Genomic DNA, 17,851 nt, shown 5'->3' on the forward strand with positions numbered 1-17,851 from the left:
TGGTTTTGATTTGCATTTCCCTGATAATTAGTGATTCTGAGTATCTTTTCATATGTCTGTTGGCCATCTGTATGTCTTCTTTGAGAAAATGTCAATTTAGGTCCTCTGCCCATTTTTACTTAGATTATTTGCTTTTTGTTTTGTTTTGTTTTGGTGTTGAGTTGTATAAGTTCTTTGTATATTTTGGATATTAGTACTTCATCGGATACATCATTTGTACATATCTTCTCTCATTTACTAGGTTGCCATTTTGTTTTGTTGATGGTTTCCTTCATGGAAAACAGTATGGAGGTTTCTCAAAAATTAAAAATAGAAATATTATATGATACAATAATTCGGATGCTCGGTATTTACCCCCCAAAAATAGAAACATTAATTCAGAAAGATATACGCACCTCTATGTTTACTGCAACATTATATACATTAGCCAAGATATGGAAGCAACCTAAGTGTCCATTGATAGATGAAGGGATAAGGAAGATGTGAGATATATACATATATTCCATATGTGTGTGTGTGTGTGTGTGTGTGTATTACACTCCCATGAAAAGGATGTGATCATGCCATTTGCAATAACATGGATGGACCTAGAGGGTATTATGCTAAGTGAAATAAGTCAGACAAGGAAAGACATTTACCATATAATTTCACTTACATGTGGAATCTAAAAAACAAGTGAATAAACAAACACACCAAAAGCAGAATCAGACCTATAAATACAGAGAACAAACTGATGGTTGTCAGAGGGGAGAGTGATAGGAGGGTGAGCAAAATGGGCAAAGGGGAGTGGGTGATACAGGCTTCCAGTTATGGAATGAATAAGTCATGGTAATAAAAGGTACAACATAGGGGATATAGCCAATGCTATTATAATAGGGTTGCTTGGTGACAGATGGTAGCTACATTTGTGGTGAGCATAGTATAATGTACAGAGTTGTTGAATTATTATGCAGTATACCTGAAACTAATATAACACTGTGTGTCAACTATTCTCTCTCTCTCTCTCTGTTTCTCACTCTTTCTCTCTCTCTCTCTATATATATATTATTTTTTAAAGAGAATTTATAGGTCAGAAAACTGAGACTTGGAGAGCAATAATGACTATCCACTTTTCCAAAAAAGCCCCCATCACCCCATCATTTTTGTATCTTACATGCCCCTACTTGAATTAGGAAGTAATGATAATATAAATGGGGAACATATAGAAAGAGGCTATTGGTAGAGATTATTATGACACACCAGAACTACAGAGATAAGTTAAAATGACACATCAATATCAACTGTTATTTATAATGAGAGATTCACAAGTGATTATAAAGCTAATTAGGCAGCAAATGATTAACCAGATATCCTGGAGTGAAGAATTTTCTGATACAACATAATGAATTTTGTTTATTTTTTAAAGTTTTCTTGGTAATGTAAGTTTTCTTGTAATATTAAGGTAAAGAAGTAAATGCTAATGTCAAAAAATTGCATTAAACAGAATTAAATAGGCAAGGGAGACTTTATTCAAGACTGTTGTAATAAGGGAGAGTTTGAGCTCAATTCCCCCAAAACAAAAAGCAAGAAGGATAAACTAGTGGAAAAGTACTGGAGGACATTCAAGAGGAAATTGGTAGATATGATTAGGTAGGTCATCTATTTGCCAATCAGCACTTGTCAAAGTCAGGTCCTATCCTCTCACAAAGACTGGGAGGTAGGGGTGTTTTCTTCCCTTATGATTACATTTCAAAGGGATGGCTCCCAGGTCCTTGAGAAAGACATGTGTGGACTGTAAAACCAGTAAGAGGCTTAGAGATAATGTACATCTCAAAGGAGCAGAGAAAGAATTTACAATTACAAATTTGTAATAAAGTAGATGCTCTAGGAAAAGGGAAGTCAAGGATTATAGTCAGGAAAAAAAAAACTCTCTAAAGATTAGTCAAGCTGAGGAAAATGTAAAGGCCATATTGATCACTACTACACCAATCTATTAGTTTTCCATATTTCAGTAAATAAAAGAGAAGACATGATATCTTATATAGGATAATGCATATGTATTCTTATATAGGATAATATATGGGAATATGTGTGTATACACACACATATATACATATATATCATCTCCTAAATATAGGAGATGATATATATAGGATTATAGAAAAACAGCTGTTGTAACTGTAGTATCACAACGGCACATGCAATAGTTGCAGGCTTGGAAGGTTTCAATCCACATTCCCTGGACCAGAGGTCATCTTGCAGAATGGACTTTAGCAAATCCAATGCTCACATTTAGATAGAACTTAAATTTATGCCTAACAGAGAAGAAAGACAAATTCTCCTGCAGAATAAAAATTATAATACAAAGAATCTATTGTTAGATATTTAACACATATAAAATATTATTGCTATCCTTTTCTATTTATTATCTTGCTATTGGTGGTGGTGGTGTTATATTAAAGTTCTAAGTGAGTTAATAGGTTCACTCATGTTATTGGTCTTCTTAAATTAATTTTACTTTAGGTATTATGTTTCTCAAACAAGTATTCTCCTGATTGTATGAAACAAGCTAAACATCAAAGTGGAGAGAGACTACTATATTTCCAGTTTATGTTAATTTCTCTATTTCTTGATCTCTCATGTTAATGATGTAACATTAAACCTATAATATACTTGGGGTGCCTGGGTGGCTCAGTCGTTAAGCATCTGCCTTCGGCTCGGGTCATGATCCCGGGCTCCTGGGATCGAGCCCCGCATCGGGCTCCCCGCTCTGTGGGAAGCCTGCTTCTCCCTCTCCCACTCCCCCTGCTTGTATTCCCTCTCTCGCTGTGTCTCTCTTTGTCAAATTAATAAATAAAATCTTAAAAAAAAAAAAAAAAAAAAAACCTATAATATACTTTACCAAGATGATTCATTAGCATATTATTTAGTTTTCACAAATTACCCGTTACCTTCCTTTTAGAACTACAGTGTAACCCAAAGTTTTGTCTAGTGACCATCTGCATTAGTATCACCAGATATATTTGCAAAACTTCACTTCTTTGAGCATTTCTGCAGACCCACTTTATCAGAATCCCTTAGGATATACCTCAAGGATTTGTAGAACTCCCTGGGCTGATATTTGAGAAATCATGAAAAGAGAGAGAGAGGTGAAAGAAAGAAAGAGAGAAAAAGAAGGAAAGGAAATAGATAAAATATAGATTTAAAGTGAAAAAGTGAACAAGAAAAAATATATGGGATGGGAAATTTGCACAGTAATTATAGTACTATAACAGTATATGTACATAATGAATATATAGTGTGCTTATGTATCTATGTATATGCACACTAAATGGAGTACCATATTATAGTATTACAAATATTTTTAAAAGATTTATGTATTTATTTTTGAGAGAGAGCCCATGTGAGTATGGGGGAGGGGCAAAGGGAAAGGGAGAGAAAGTCTAAAGCAGACTCCCTGATGAGCGTGGAGCCTGATGCAGGGCTTAATCTCATGACCCTGAAATCATAACCACAACCAAAATCAAGAGTCGGGTGCTCAACCGACTGAGCCACCAAGGCACCCCAGTATTACAAATATTTTTTATTATGTTTCTTAAAAGTTGAATTTATCTTAGGATTCAGTTCAGCAAATGTATCTTCCATGTCTATTATGACTTGGCAATATGCTAAATCCCAATAATGCAAAGAATAAGACAGAGAAATAGTTATGGTTCTTTTCATCAAAAGATAAATAAATAAATAAATAAAATATAACGCTATGGCATTTATATCCAAATACTATTCATAAAATAGTAAGACTAGGGTATTTACATCCCCAGGGATCATTTTAACAAAATGTGTATACATATGTACATTTGGTACTGATGTCATACAATAAGATGAAAGGAAATTAGGAGATGGTGATAGAAAGTCTATGAATTCTTTCCACTTGAAATTGTTTTGGTCAGTATTCCTTATACTATGTGAGACAGTTTTACACAAAAAATAATAAGCATTTTGACTTCTTTTTATATACTTACTTAAGTGTACACATTAGAATATACAGAACATAAAAGCCATATTTTTATGGATATTTTTGCTAAAAGGAGACTCCTGTGGGAATGTTATAATACACTAGCTTGTTCTGACACCTGAATTACAGACCTGGTGCTTAGGTATGTCTATGACAGCTTCAAAACTTCACCAACTTAATCTTCCCACACAACTATTCAGATGCCTGGCTAGCAGGAATGAGAAAGGCTCAATTACATTTTTGTCTCTGAATTTCTATGAATACAGTTGTAATCTACTGGATAATATATTGAAATAAGATTTCTAGTGATACACAGATACAGTAAAAACCATGATGAGCAATAATTTGGTAAACACTGCATTCAGCATCTAGTAGATGTCCACCATAAGTAATGTGGTCAGAGTATTTCCAACAATAAAGTCTAGAAAACACTGTAGTAATTTTAAATCTTACATATTATTTAACTAATTTATTGGACAAGAGACTCAAATCAGCAAGAATTAATAGTATCCAATAGCACTGAATGACAATGAAAAGTTTAGACAAGTACAACAGATAGAAATATACAAAGTAATTGTCCTTCAGATAGAATTTTCTAATTGAGAACAAGTAGATTGAGGGTGGAGGTGTTATTTTAAAAGCAAGTGAGATTTTAAAAATTTTTTACCAAAAAAAAATTTTTATCACTAAAGCCCTAAAAGAACAAAAGTAGAATTTTAAAAATAATGTTTTTTAAGCAATTAAAATTATTAATGAAATAACTTTCTAATCATAGTGAAAAACAGGCATAGAAATTCTGACAGGTAAAAGCAACTTAGAGGGGGGTGAATTGTAGATGAATGTGAAAGGAGGAAGCAAAAACAAAACAAAACAAACCCTGAAAGTTTGTAGAGGATTCTAGATTGCTCTGTATTCTAGGATCTAATACAGGAATTTGGGAAGAAGTGGAGGGAAAAGTAAACCTCTTTTAAAGGTTAGAGACAGATATCTCACGCTCAGGGTTGGAAGAACAAATATTGTTAAAATGTCTATCTACAGATTTAATGCATACCCTATCAAAATACCAACAGCATTTTTCACAGAGCTAGAACAGACAACCTTAAAATGTGTCTGGAACCAAAAAAGACCCTAAATAGCCAAGAACAATCTAGAAAAACAAACAAACAAACAAACAAACAAACGAACAACTGGAGGAATCACAATTCCAGACTTCCAAGTTATGTAACAAAGCTGTAGCAATCAAAACAGTATGGCACTGCCATCAAAATAAACACATAGATCAATGGAACAGAAAAGAATACTCAGAAATAAATGTACAATTGTATGGTCAATTAATCTTCCACAAAGGAGGAAAGAAGACAGTCTGTTCAACAAATGGTGGTGGGAAAACTGGACAACTACATGAAAAGAATGAAACTGGACCACTTTCTTACACCATACATGAAAATAAGCCCAAAATGGATTAATGACATAAATGTGAGACATGAAACCATAAAAATCCTAGAGGAGAATAGAGGCAGTAATGTCCCTGACCTCAACCATAGCAACATTTTTCTAGATATGTTTCCTGCAGCAAGGGAAACAAAAGCAAAAATAAACTATTGGGACTACATCAAAATAAAAAGCTTCTGCACAGTAAAGGAAACAATCAACAAAACTAAAAGGTAACCTACTAAAAGGGAGAAAATATTTGCAAATGACATATCTGATAAATTAGTATCCAAAACATATAAAGAACTTATGCAACTCAACACCAAAAAACCTCACAAATAATCCAATTAAAAAGGGGCAGAAGACATGAACAGACATTTCTCCAAAGAAGATATACAGATGGCCAACAGTCACATGAAAAGATGTGTCATCACACATCACACATTTCAACATCAGGGAAATGTGAATCAAAACCACAATGAGATATTACCTCACACCAGTCAGAATGGCTAAAATAAAAAAACACAAGAAAAAACAAGTGTTGGTGAGGATGTGGAGAAAAAGGAACCCTTGTGTACTTTTGGTGGGAGTGCAAACTGATGCCCACTGTGGAAAACAGTATAAAGGTTCCTCAAAAAATTAAAAAATAGAACTACCCTACAATCCAGTAACTGCACTACTGAGTATTTATCCAAAAATACAAAAACAGCAATTTAAAGGGATACATGCACCCATGTTTATTGCAGCATTATTTACAACACTCAAGTTATGGAAGCAGCCCCAGTGTCCATTGATAGAAGAATGGATAAAGAAGAAGTGGTATAAATAAAGGAATATTGCTCAGCCATAAAACAGAATGAAATCTTGCCATTTGCAATGATATGGATGGAGCTAGAAAGTAAAATGCTGAGTGAAATAAGTCAATCAGAGAAAGATAAATATCATACAATTTCATTCATATGTGGAATTTAAGAAACAAAGCAAAGAAGCGAAAGGAAAAAAAGAGAGACAAACTAAGAAACAGACTCTTAACTATAGAAAACAAACTGATAGTTAGCAGAGGGGAGGTGGGTGGGGGGATGCATTAAATAGGTGATGGGGGGGCGCCTGGGTGGCTCAGTTGGTTAAGCGACTGCCTTCGGCTCAGGTCATGATCCTGGAGTCCCGGGATCGAGTCCCACATCGGGCTCCCTGCTCGGCGGGGAGTCTGCTTCTCCCTCTGACCCTCCCCCCTCTCATGTGCTCTCTCATTCTCTCTCTCTCAAATAAATAAATAAAATCTTTTAAAAAAAAATAGGTGATGGGGACTAAGGAGTGCACTTGTGATGAGCACCGGGTGATGTGTGGAATTGTTGAATCACTATATTGTACACCTGAAACTAAAATGACACTGTATGCTAACTATACTGAAATTAAAATTAAAAAATGTAAAAAAAAAAAATCCATCCCCTAAAAAAAGGTTTACAAACAGGCTTAAATAATTAGTGGACTAAATTAAATCAAGTTAAATTAATATAAAAAGTACTATATTAATACCATGGGACTTATTTATAAGGAACATGGGGCGCCTGGGTGGTTCAGTTGGTTAAGCGACTGCCTTCGGCTCAGGTCATGATCCTGGAGTCCCGGGATAGAGTCCGCATCAGGCTCCCTGCTCAGCAGGGAGTCTGCTTCTCCCTCTGACCCTCCCCACTCTCATGTGCTCTCTCTCATTCTCTCTCTCTCAAATAAATAAATAAATAAATCTTTAAAAAAAAAAAGAAAGAAACTTACAGAAAAAAAGTGTTGTACCATGTAATTTTTCTTACTTATAAATATTTATCCTTGTGAAACAGGGTCTTAAAAACAAATTATTTTAAAGTAATTTTGCAAAACTGAACAAGTAATCGTTTTACTTGTACCAGTAATTAAAACTAAGTGTGCTGTTTTATATCTATAAAAGTAATTCTGTGAAAGCAATATAAAAATTGTAAGTAATTATATTTTTTACACCAGTAATTCTTCGAGTGCTGAAGTATGAGATATGTATGCTCTTCTATTAGTTTGCATAATTTTAAAAATGATAGTGGGTTATAAAATTAACCAGAAAATTTAAGTGTACACTTTTTGTAAATACTCACAGTATTGTATTTAACTGCATGCTCACTTATAGCTATTTACTTTCACATTATGTGTATATGCAATTTAACAGCTCTAAAATTATTGATAATTTTTAAAATTAAGAGTAAATAAAATTAGGTTTTATTATATTTAATTATTGATTGAATTCATGTGGATAATTGCTATTAGCTTTTGAAAGAGTCTTCCAACCCAATTACATACAAATAGGACGTTGTCTATATATAGATCATGTTTTGAGATGCATATACACATAATGTTTTTAAGTACAACATATAGTTTGTAATCTTCATTTCACAACTAGTATGTTTTCAATATTATTAGATAGAAGTCAATGAATGATGCGTTTAAGTGCAAAAACCTATAGAAAAGTTTTTTATCATTGCCATTATTAAAATAGAAATAAAAAGTTTTAAATGTGTATATAAGTATTATATATGTATGTATGTAAGCATACAAACTCAAATCCAATATTTGTTTACATATTTGGATTATCAGGATTGATCTAGTAATGTGTTTAATCACATTTTTTTAACTAATGCTCTTTATGCTTGCCTTTGAATCACTGTATGTGAAGACCAAATACAAGTTTCCATGTACAACAGCTGGTATTCTGTTTATAGTGATTATATAGGGGATTGCATTTCTTAAGGGATTATATAATAACTGAAAGAAAAAAAATCTCAAAACCTCAAAAATAAAATGAGCTTATAACTTGAAGATTTTAGAAAATAAGTGTGCATTGTTTAAATATATTATCAATTATACCATAGAATAACCATTATATTACAATTAAATATATTTATTATTAATATTAGAATATTATATTTTTTAAGAAAAAAATCAATTCCATGCACCTGATCACATAGTTTGTGACAAAGACATGCTTTGAAAGAAGAAACTAAATCCTCAAGTTAGATTGTGTTATTTGCATTGGAGAATGTTTTATAAAAGAAAGCCAGAGTTAAAAATAAAATTTTAAAAGGACAATACCAAGTGTGACATAGAAGCTAACCTACTGGAACTTTCATTCATTGATTGTGGGAATGCAAAATGGTATGGTCTCTCTGGAAAATAGTTTGGCAATTTCTTATAAGTTAAACTGATGTCTACTGTATTATTAAAAAAATAAAATTTTGTTCATACAAAACCCTGTATGAGAATGTCTATAGTGGGAGGCGCCTAGGTGGCTCAGATGGTTAAGCATATGCCTTCGGCTCAGGTTATGATCCCAGGGTCCTGGGATCGAGCCCCACATCAGGCTCCTGGCTTAGCGAGGAGCCTGCTTCTTCCTCTCCCTCTGCCTCTCTCCCTGCTCATGTTTTCTCTCTCTCTCTTTCTCTGTATCTCTGTGTCTCAAATGAATAAATAAAATCTTTAAAAAAAATGTCTATAGTAGCTTATTTATAATTGCTGAAAATTTTTAAAAAATGTCTAATTGGTGATTGGATAATAAACTGTGATACATACATATAATAGAATACACCAACATAAGTCACAATTAAATTTCCTTCTTTTTTTTTTATAAAGAATGAGAAACTATCCCAAATAAGGCCATGTAGTTATTAGTACTTCATAGTGCAAGCTCTAATGATCTTCTCAATTTGGGCAGAAAATAACCTAATAATTTTATGGTATAATACACATGTGATACCTACTATGTGTGATATTTAAATACCCATATAGACTTACATGGATTGTTTCTTTAGTGCAACAATCTATGTCAACTAACCTGAAATCTTAAATTTTAAAGTAAATTAACTGCTTAGTGAGCCTTTTGATTGTATTTTTTAGCTACTATAATTTTATCACTACGTTTAAAGTGTTTTTTTTTTTGCCAAAATGTTTTAAATCAAAAGAACAGAAAAAATAGCTTTTGTTAAAGTACCTGAAGTGATAGAAAATGTGTATCCACCAATTACTTATCATTTGTCTGTAAAAGTAGCTCTCCAAATGGCATTTATATCATTGTAAATTGATACATCTGCCCTTCTTTACAAATTTACTATATTCCTGGGCGCCTGGGTGGCTCAGTTGTTAAGCATCTGCCTTCAGCTCAGGTCATGATCTCAGGGTCCTGGGATCGAGTCCCACATTGGGCTCCCTGTTCAGCGGGAAGCCTACTTCTCCCTCTCCCACTCCCCCTGCTTGTGTTCCCTCTCTCGCTCTTTCTCTCTGTTGAAAAATAAATAAAATCTTTAAAAAAAAAATTTACTATACTCCTAACTTTTACCTTGCAAATATTAGCGCAAACTATTTCTTTAGTCCTGTTGTCCTTCTGATGTTCCATCATTTGGGATAAACACTTAAAATTGGAAATAACAGTGGAATTTTCAAGATAGTGATTTACTTTCTCTACCAAAGGGATTCTGGAGGTTGAAGCCCAAGGTTGTTAGGGAACATCCATGGCTATTAGGGATCTAGAATATTCTTGTTTGCTGTATTTTTAACCCCCTACTCTGCCTTCTTTAGTGAGTGGTTTCAATACCACATTAGTATTTCAAGGGAAAAAAAGGATTATATGTGAAAGGCAAAACATACATCTCCCAGTTTTGACAATCCTATTAAAACAGCTTTTTTTTTTTTTTTTAACTTCACACAGTTAGTCTTTCATTTCTTTGGTCATCTTTGCTGCAAAGGAAGATATAAAATACAACACATTAATGGTGCTAAAATCGATGTTTCATTTGTCACATTCATCCTTCCCAAAGGGAGACAACCACAAGCTAATACCCAGTTATTCTATGTAATCCAAAGTCTTTCATATCTAGTGCTGGGTAATTCTTGATCAGATATAAATGTGTCTCCTCATATTTGTAACCCAGAAACTAAAATTCCATTTTTCTGCTCATATTATACTAGTTACATAATGGGAAAAGAGTATAACTTAAAAAACTCTGAGTTAGTAAATTGGAAAATGAAGAGTACAAAGCACTCATTACTTCAGAGCAGTAATAAATCTTGCTTTTACAGAAATAAAGAGAACTGATGCCCACTTGGTGGTTTTCATTTAGCAAATATGCATGGCACATAATTGGCACTTAAGTGAATCTGTCACAAAATTCATGTCTAATCAATACATATTTGAAGAATAAGTGAATGAGTATCTAAGTAGGAAGATATTTTGGATTTGTCTGATTTTGGGGGTATAGGAGAAGAAAAGTTTAGATTTCAATTGTATACTGGCTAAAATTGGGGTTTTAAAATAAACAGCAGGCTTGTGGTAATCAAATATTTACTATTAAGTGATAATTTATAGCACATTTAGAAACTGAATAAATTAACTTTAGGCTTTTCAGCTGAAGTTGATTTCTCTGATGATGTGGATAAAATCTTTCATTAAATAGTTTACGGCACAAAGGCTGAAATCAAAATACATAAAAAAATCTGTTGTGTTTATTTAAAGTATACATATGTTCTTTATAATTGTTAGCAATAATAATATCACTCATTTGACTCAAAGATTTACAAAGTATTCTAATTTTTAAAATTTTTTTATTTTATTTTTTGTTATGTTAATCACCATACATTACATCATTAATTTTTGATGTAGTGTTCCATGATTCATTGTTTGCGTATAACACCCAGTGCTCCATGCAGAACGTGCCCTCTTTAATACCCATCACCAGGCTAACTCATCCCCCCACGCCCCCAGAACCCTCAGTTTGTTTCTCAGAGTCTATAGTCTCTCATGGTTCGTCTCCCCCTCTGATTTCCCCCCCTTCATTTACAAAGTATTCTAAATATTTTTTACACTCAGAGCATTAAGCATTTCTTACTTGGTGTAGAAGTCAATAATCCACTAGTCATAAGTAATTGTGAATTACTTGTGAATTATGAATTCCATCTACCATATTTCTCTCATATAATTGCTGTGTAGTATGAACTCTAGCCGACCGTGTACACTGTAATAAGTATCTTTTGATAGTCTTCCTGTACTGTTCTTAATATCTTTGAACATCCCTATATATTTTCATCTTTTGGTATTTCACTCTTCTCTCCCAATCTTGTCTTAGCAAGAAGGAAAAGGAAATGAAAATAAATAGACATTGTTTGCACTTTCACAAGTTGATAAACATTGTCTATTAAATAATCTATGGTTTCTTAACAGTGGAAAATTAAGTGATGCATTAGATATGATGAGCAAAGTTTCTAATTTGTTTAATTTTCTGGATCTCATTCATACCCCTCATCTTTGTTGGCTGTTACATGTGGGTGCTGCCTTTACTTTACTCAGCTACTTCTCTCTCCCTTTCTATTGTTGATATCAGGAAAAAAACATATTTCACATATATGTGTGTGGTTATAGATATGTATGTATATGTATGTGTGTGTTTGTATTTACAAGAAAGGGAAGGAGAGAGAGACCTTTCAATTGCAGCTTAATTTTATATTCCTTAAAGTATGTGTTCTCTAAAACGTCAGCTTTGCAAATGTTTGCTAAAACTGCTTAACATCGCACTATAAGCAAATAATAAACCAAAATGCCAAACACTCATTGAAATGTTATTTATTCTAGATTAAACAATATAATATTTATCAATTATATTGGCTTTTTTGCTATGGGTAATCTGATTCCACAGCTTCTCTAAATGCCATTAAAATATGATGGATTATATATTGTTTAAAGAAAAACATATTTGTAAGTTGTTGAGTGTTTTAAATATAATCAGCAGAAATTCTTGTCATGTGTTTTTTATAATGAATAAACCCCATAGCAGTCAGGATGAACATATCTTGTAAATATAAGTTCCCAAAGGAAGAATTACTCTAATTGCATTCTTTTAAAAAAATTTCCAGTTATAAAAGTGGCTCAATTTTAAGCAGCAGAATTGACAACAAAAACAAAATATGCTTCTCTAATCCACTAATCTATAAAACATACTAATCTGTTATTATTTAGAATTTTAATATCTTTAGAATTTTTACGGTTTTAAAAATAGCTTGGAAGATGAACATTTTGCACAAATGGTCAGAACAAAGACTGATATGATCATCGGTACCTCTCACAAGTGAGGAAAGTAAAATAAAGTAAAATAAATGTGATTTCAAATAGTTTACATGCAAGTGTCTACTCTATACAGACTTACTTCAATGCTTTGTAGGATAATATTATGAATCAACCAATTTACAGACCCACCATGTTTACATTTTTGAATACCAGACCTTGAGGATATTGAGTGTTGAGACTCCAAGTCCAGAGAATAGTCAACTACTTGGAGTTTTGTAAGCATTTGCTGAGGGTTAAAGTTTTTCATTGATGGACACTGAGTGACAGAGTCTAGACTTTAAAAAAAAACCCTCCTCATTCCTTGTGTATATTTATGTCTCTCATTTTAAGGTTAAGACACAACTAGCATGTTATTCCTTAATATTTTGTTTTCCAGGACACATTTATCGGTTTCTTTAGACATTGCTTCTCAAATATAGTTATAAGAATTAACATTATTGTGTTGGTTTACTCTGTATTTGATTCAGTTTGTCAATGCTTATTGTCAGTTTTGTCACCCAAAACAAAGTATAATATTTTAGATGTTGGAGATTTTCATAGCCAGAAATCACTCAAATATCAATGGGATATAAATAATAATGTCTATGATTGGGACACTGTAATATTTCACTTATCTGCGAGTCACTTATTTGGAAACCTCAGATATTCAAAGGAGAGACAAAAACCAGAATGTCTCTCCAGGCTTGTCAGGGCAGCCGGGAATCCTGGCATTCAGTCAGAGCTGATGGTGTAGGCCAGGCCTTGGCAGAGTCTGATCCCAAGACAGTTGGATTTAAGAATGTAGGGATGGACCAAATACAAGTCAAGTACAGGCTGGCCAGCTAAATGTATCAGAATGAATACAGAGAAGAAGGGGTAGTTCTGTGTGAGTTGCTATTGCTGCTTTGTTCAATCTCAAAATAATTCTCTGAAATCAAGGCAAGACAACATACTGTTTCTAATCCTTGAAAAGATTAGACTTAAAGGGATCTTGATGTTTTAGAGTGGAGTTGAATTCTATTTCTGAAAGACAGTAAGTTTAGTTGTGTAAGCATTTATCCCTACTCTTTTACTCAATTAGCCTATGCCCAGAAGTCAGCATAGTTTTCAAAATGTTGCATGTATCTTTATCTTCTCTGATAGTGTAAATATGACAAAATGTTAAGTGCAATTCTTATGTTTAAGGTTCATAACTTAACCAAAATGGCCTTTAAACACAAGCCAAATATATCATAATACTTAACTGAAGAAATAATAATCTGTTTCAAACTAGAAGGAGAACATAGGTGGGACGGATTTTCTGTGGGATGGTATATAAGAATGCAATACATGGATTCATAAAGTATTTTCAAGAATAATTTTTTATATAAGATTTTCTTTAATACTGAATTAAGAATATAATTCCCACCTTCAATTCTATTATAAGATATTCAAGGAGAGCAAACATAAACATAAATAGATGAATATCCAAGTTTAAAATTATGGGTTTTTTTCTGTCTCTGAAGGAAACTGGGGGCAGGGGGCAGGGAGAAAGGTACAGAAGATAAACATCTTTCTTATCAACAACAGTGACTAAAACTTCTTAGTGGCCTTAGAGATTTAGCCTAGATTTTGACAGTATACTCATCATTGACAGAGGATTATATTAAATGGCCATAGATTAGTTAAAATAAAAGTTACATAGTGTTGATAATGTGGGTCGTGTTCTTAAACACTCTATTATTAATTCAGATAATTTGTTTATTTATTTATTCCTTCATTCCAATAACTTCCAGTGTTGACTGAGTATGTAATATGCATCATGCACTGTTCTTGACATCTTGGAAACTGCAATGAATCAAATAGCCAAAGGTACTTCCTTTAAGGATTTTTACATTCTATTTTAGGAAGTAAGACAACAAACTCAACATAACCAAAGACAAATAAATAAATAAGAACATTTCAAATAAGAGTAAAATACTTGAATAAAATAGGAGGGAGTCAGGGAAGGCATCATCCAAGGAAGTAAATCTGGAATCTACACATGAGACATGAGTGGTAACCCAATAGCATAATTATTTTACCTGTTAGTAGATAGCAAATTATAAAGTGCAAGTGATGGAGGGGCTTATTGGATAATACGGACAAGAAAATTGTTCAGAGTCTTATTTCCTATAATTTCCACTGGGTAACTGATTGCCATTACTATACCAAAGTAAATTTTTAAAAGGCAAAGCTAATATTTTGTCAGGTTTTCCCCCCTCTCTGTTTTCTTCTAGTACCCCTGAAATTTTTCCCACTATAAACAGACCCATGTGTAGTTAAAATCATTAGCATCACATCTAAACCACTTTACTATCTAATACTGGATGAAAAACACATTATATAAATAATACAAATAACAACTAAATTAAATATAATAGCACAATATAATCTACAAAATAAACAAGATAAAAAAGAGTAACTAGAAAATCTGTGCTCTTTTTCCAGAAAAAAAATATGGTTCAAAATCATAACTTTAGATGATTCCAAGCTAATTCTTTCAAAATGCAATGCTTTGGTTGGAGGTTGTCTTCAGATCACCTTTTCTTAATTAGAGCTCAAAGCCAAGTAGCCTTTATTTTGGGTGACCACATATGAAGAAAAATAACTAGCAAATCAATAAACGTATTGATAAATATACAAATACTTAAAATTTTATTTATCACTAATGAAGAGAAATACAAAAATTTCTAAAACCAATAATTTTTGAAGTTTCTAAAATGCTATTGGATTTCCCTCCACCATAAAAGTAAAATTGTAACATTGTTTAAAGGCACACTCAACAAATGACAAAATATAATTAATCAAAACTCAATATTGTTTTGTTTTTATTAATTCTGTTCTAAGGAAGAAAGCAGCTGATCATGTGACCTATTTGTTCAATTTTGCATGAAGTAGACTAACAATGTGAATAATAATACATCCTTACCTGGAGGAAACATGACTGATGGTGTACCTACATTCAGACATAGCTTATTTTTACATATACACTGCAAAAATCACTAGTTTGAAAGAAAACTATATCAATTATTCTGAACATCATAATCAGACCTTTTATCTTGATCTGAAATATAATTAATTCAAGAAAAAGCCTAATGTAACCTCCTTTCTCCCACTTCTTTGGATATTCCTGATTTAACTCCTTTGCTTTTATTTTTTTAACGATTTGTTTATTTGAGAAAGAGGGACAGAGTGTGAACAGGGGGAGTGGCAAAGGGAGAGGGAGATGCATACATCCTCAAGCTGACACCCTACTGAGCGTGAAGCCTGTCATGGGGCTCAATCTCATGACCCTGAGATCGTGATCTGAGCCGAAATCAAGAGTCCAACGCTTAACTGACTGAGCCACCCAGGGGCCCTAAATTCTTTGCTTTTAAAAGAAACTTTATATTAAAATGAAATTTATTTGGAAGGTATTAGAAAACATGAAGCTTGTACCCCTTTAGCTTTGTTTCATAACTGGGTTTCTTCTACTTTTCCATGAATGATTCTAACTTTTACCTGAAGCATCATAATCTGTCATCATGGAAATAGTAACATATGCCAGCATCCCACTGCTTGTGTTCAATTTGCAAACAGTATGTGAAAGTTTGTCAAATTCATGTGTTTTCAGCATGCTACTTTGTCACCGTCTAACAGGTTAAAATGCTACCACATCTACTGCTGCAGTTTTCCCAGCAGAAAACAGGTGTGTATGGATTACATCATCAGCAGGGAAACAACAATTTTGTCTTTTCTGTACCACGTCATTATAATGTAAAGTAGCAGGTAAATTATGGCAACAAGTTGATATGTAGTGAACTGGAGGTAAAGTTTCCAGGTGTTTAGGAAGTTCTCAATGTGAAGGGGCATAAAGGTTTGATTTTCCTCATTTAATGATAGCATTTTGGTTATTGCCTCTTTTAGGAGTGTCTACATTTTTTACAAATACATATACTGAAAAGCAGTATAATATGTTAGCAGTGGCTGGTAGAGGGGCATGGGATTACAGGTAATCTTTTCCCCCTTATATGCATTTTTTATGATACTATTTCTTCACTAAACCTATTTCATTTGTAATTTTTAAAAGTAGATTAATAGAAATATAGGCTTTTTAAACTTAGGATGCATGCTTAGGATGCATGCTAAAGCTAATAGAATTATGTCTATGTAGAATAACATACCATTTTAAAATCATTTTCTATTATTTCCTTTCTTTATGACATATAATGCATTTTAAGTGTATTACATACCTTACCAGTTGAAAATATTATTTTATTGCATGATTTATTATACATATAATGACTACCAATTATGATCAATTGCCAAGAAAATAATTTTCTGACAAAAGATTAATTTGGAAAATAATAAATTAGAAATCTATTACATTAACATATTGGAACAACTTAAATATTTTGTATAAAGCAAAATAAATTTTAAGAACTTATTAACCTCTATATATCAATAAAATGGGGAGGAAGAATTAAAAGTGTAAGGTGAAGAAAAATAGACAGCAACAAACAAAAGAATGAAACTGGACCACTTTCTTATACCATACACAAAAATAAACTCAAAATGGATTGAAGACAAATGTGAAACATGAAACCATAAAAATCAAGGCAGTAACCTCCTTGATATCGGTCATAGCAACTTTTTTCTACATATGTCTCTGGAGGCAAGGGAAACAAAAGCAAAAATAAACTATTGGGATTACATCAAAATAAAAAGCTTCTGTATTGTGAAGCAAACAATCAACAAAACTGAAGGGCAACCTATGGAACGGGTGAAGATATTTGCAAATGACATCTGATAAAGCATTAGTATCCAAAATATATAAGAAACATAAAATTCAACACTCCCCAAAATGAATAATACAATTAAAAAATGGGCAGAAGACATAAACAGACATTTTCCCAAAGACATACAGATGGCCAACAGACACATGAAAAGATGCTCAGCATCACTGATCATCAGAGAAATACAAATCAGAACTACAGTAAAATATCACCTCACACCTTCAGAATAGCTAAAATTAACAACACAGAAACAACAGGTGTTGGCAAGGATGTGGAGAAAGGGGAACCCTTTTGCACTGTTGGTGGGAATGCAAACTGGTGCAACCACTGTGGAAAACAGCATGGAGTTTCCTCAAAAAGTTAAAAGTAGAACTACCCTATGATCCAGCAATTGCACTACTAGGTATTTACCCAAAGAATGCGAAAATACTAATTCAAAGGGGCACAAGCACCCAGATGTTTATCTGTGCAGCATTATCTACAATTATCTACAATAGCCAAATTATGGAAACAGCCCAAGTG

Source organism: Neomonachus schauinslandi, chromosome 8, assembly GCF_002201575.2.
Source record: "Neomonachus schauinslandi chromosome 8, ASM220157v2, whole genome shotgun sequence".
In the NCBI taxonomy this organism is placed as follows: domain Eukaryota; kingdom Metazoa; phylum Chordata; class Mammalia; order Carnivora; family Phocidae; genus Neomonachus; species Neomonachus schauinslandi.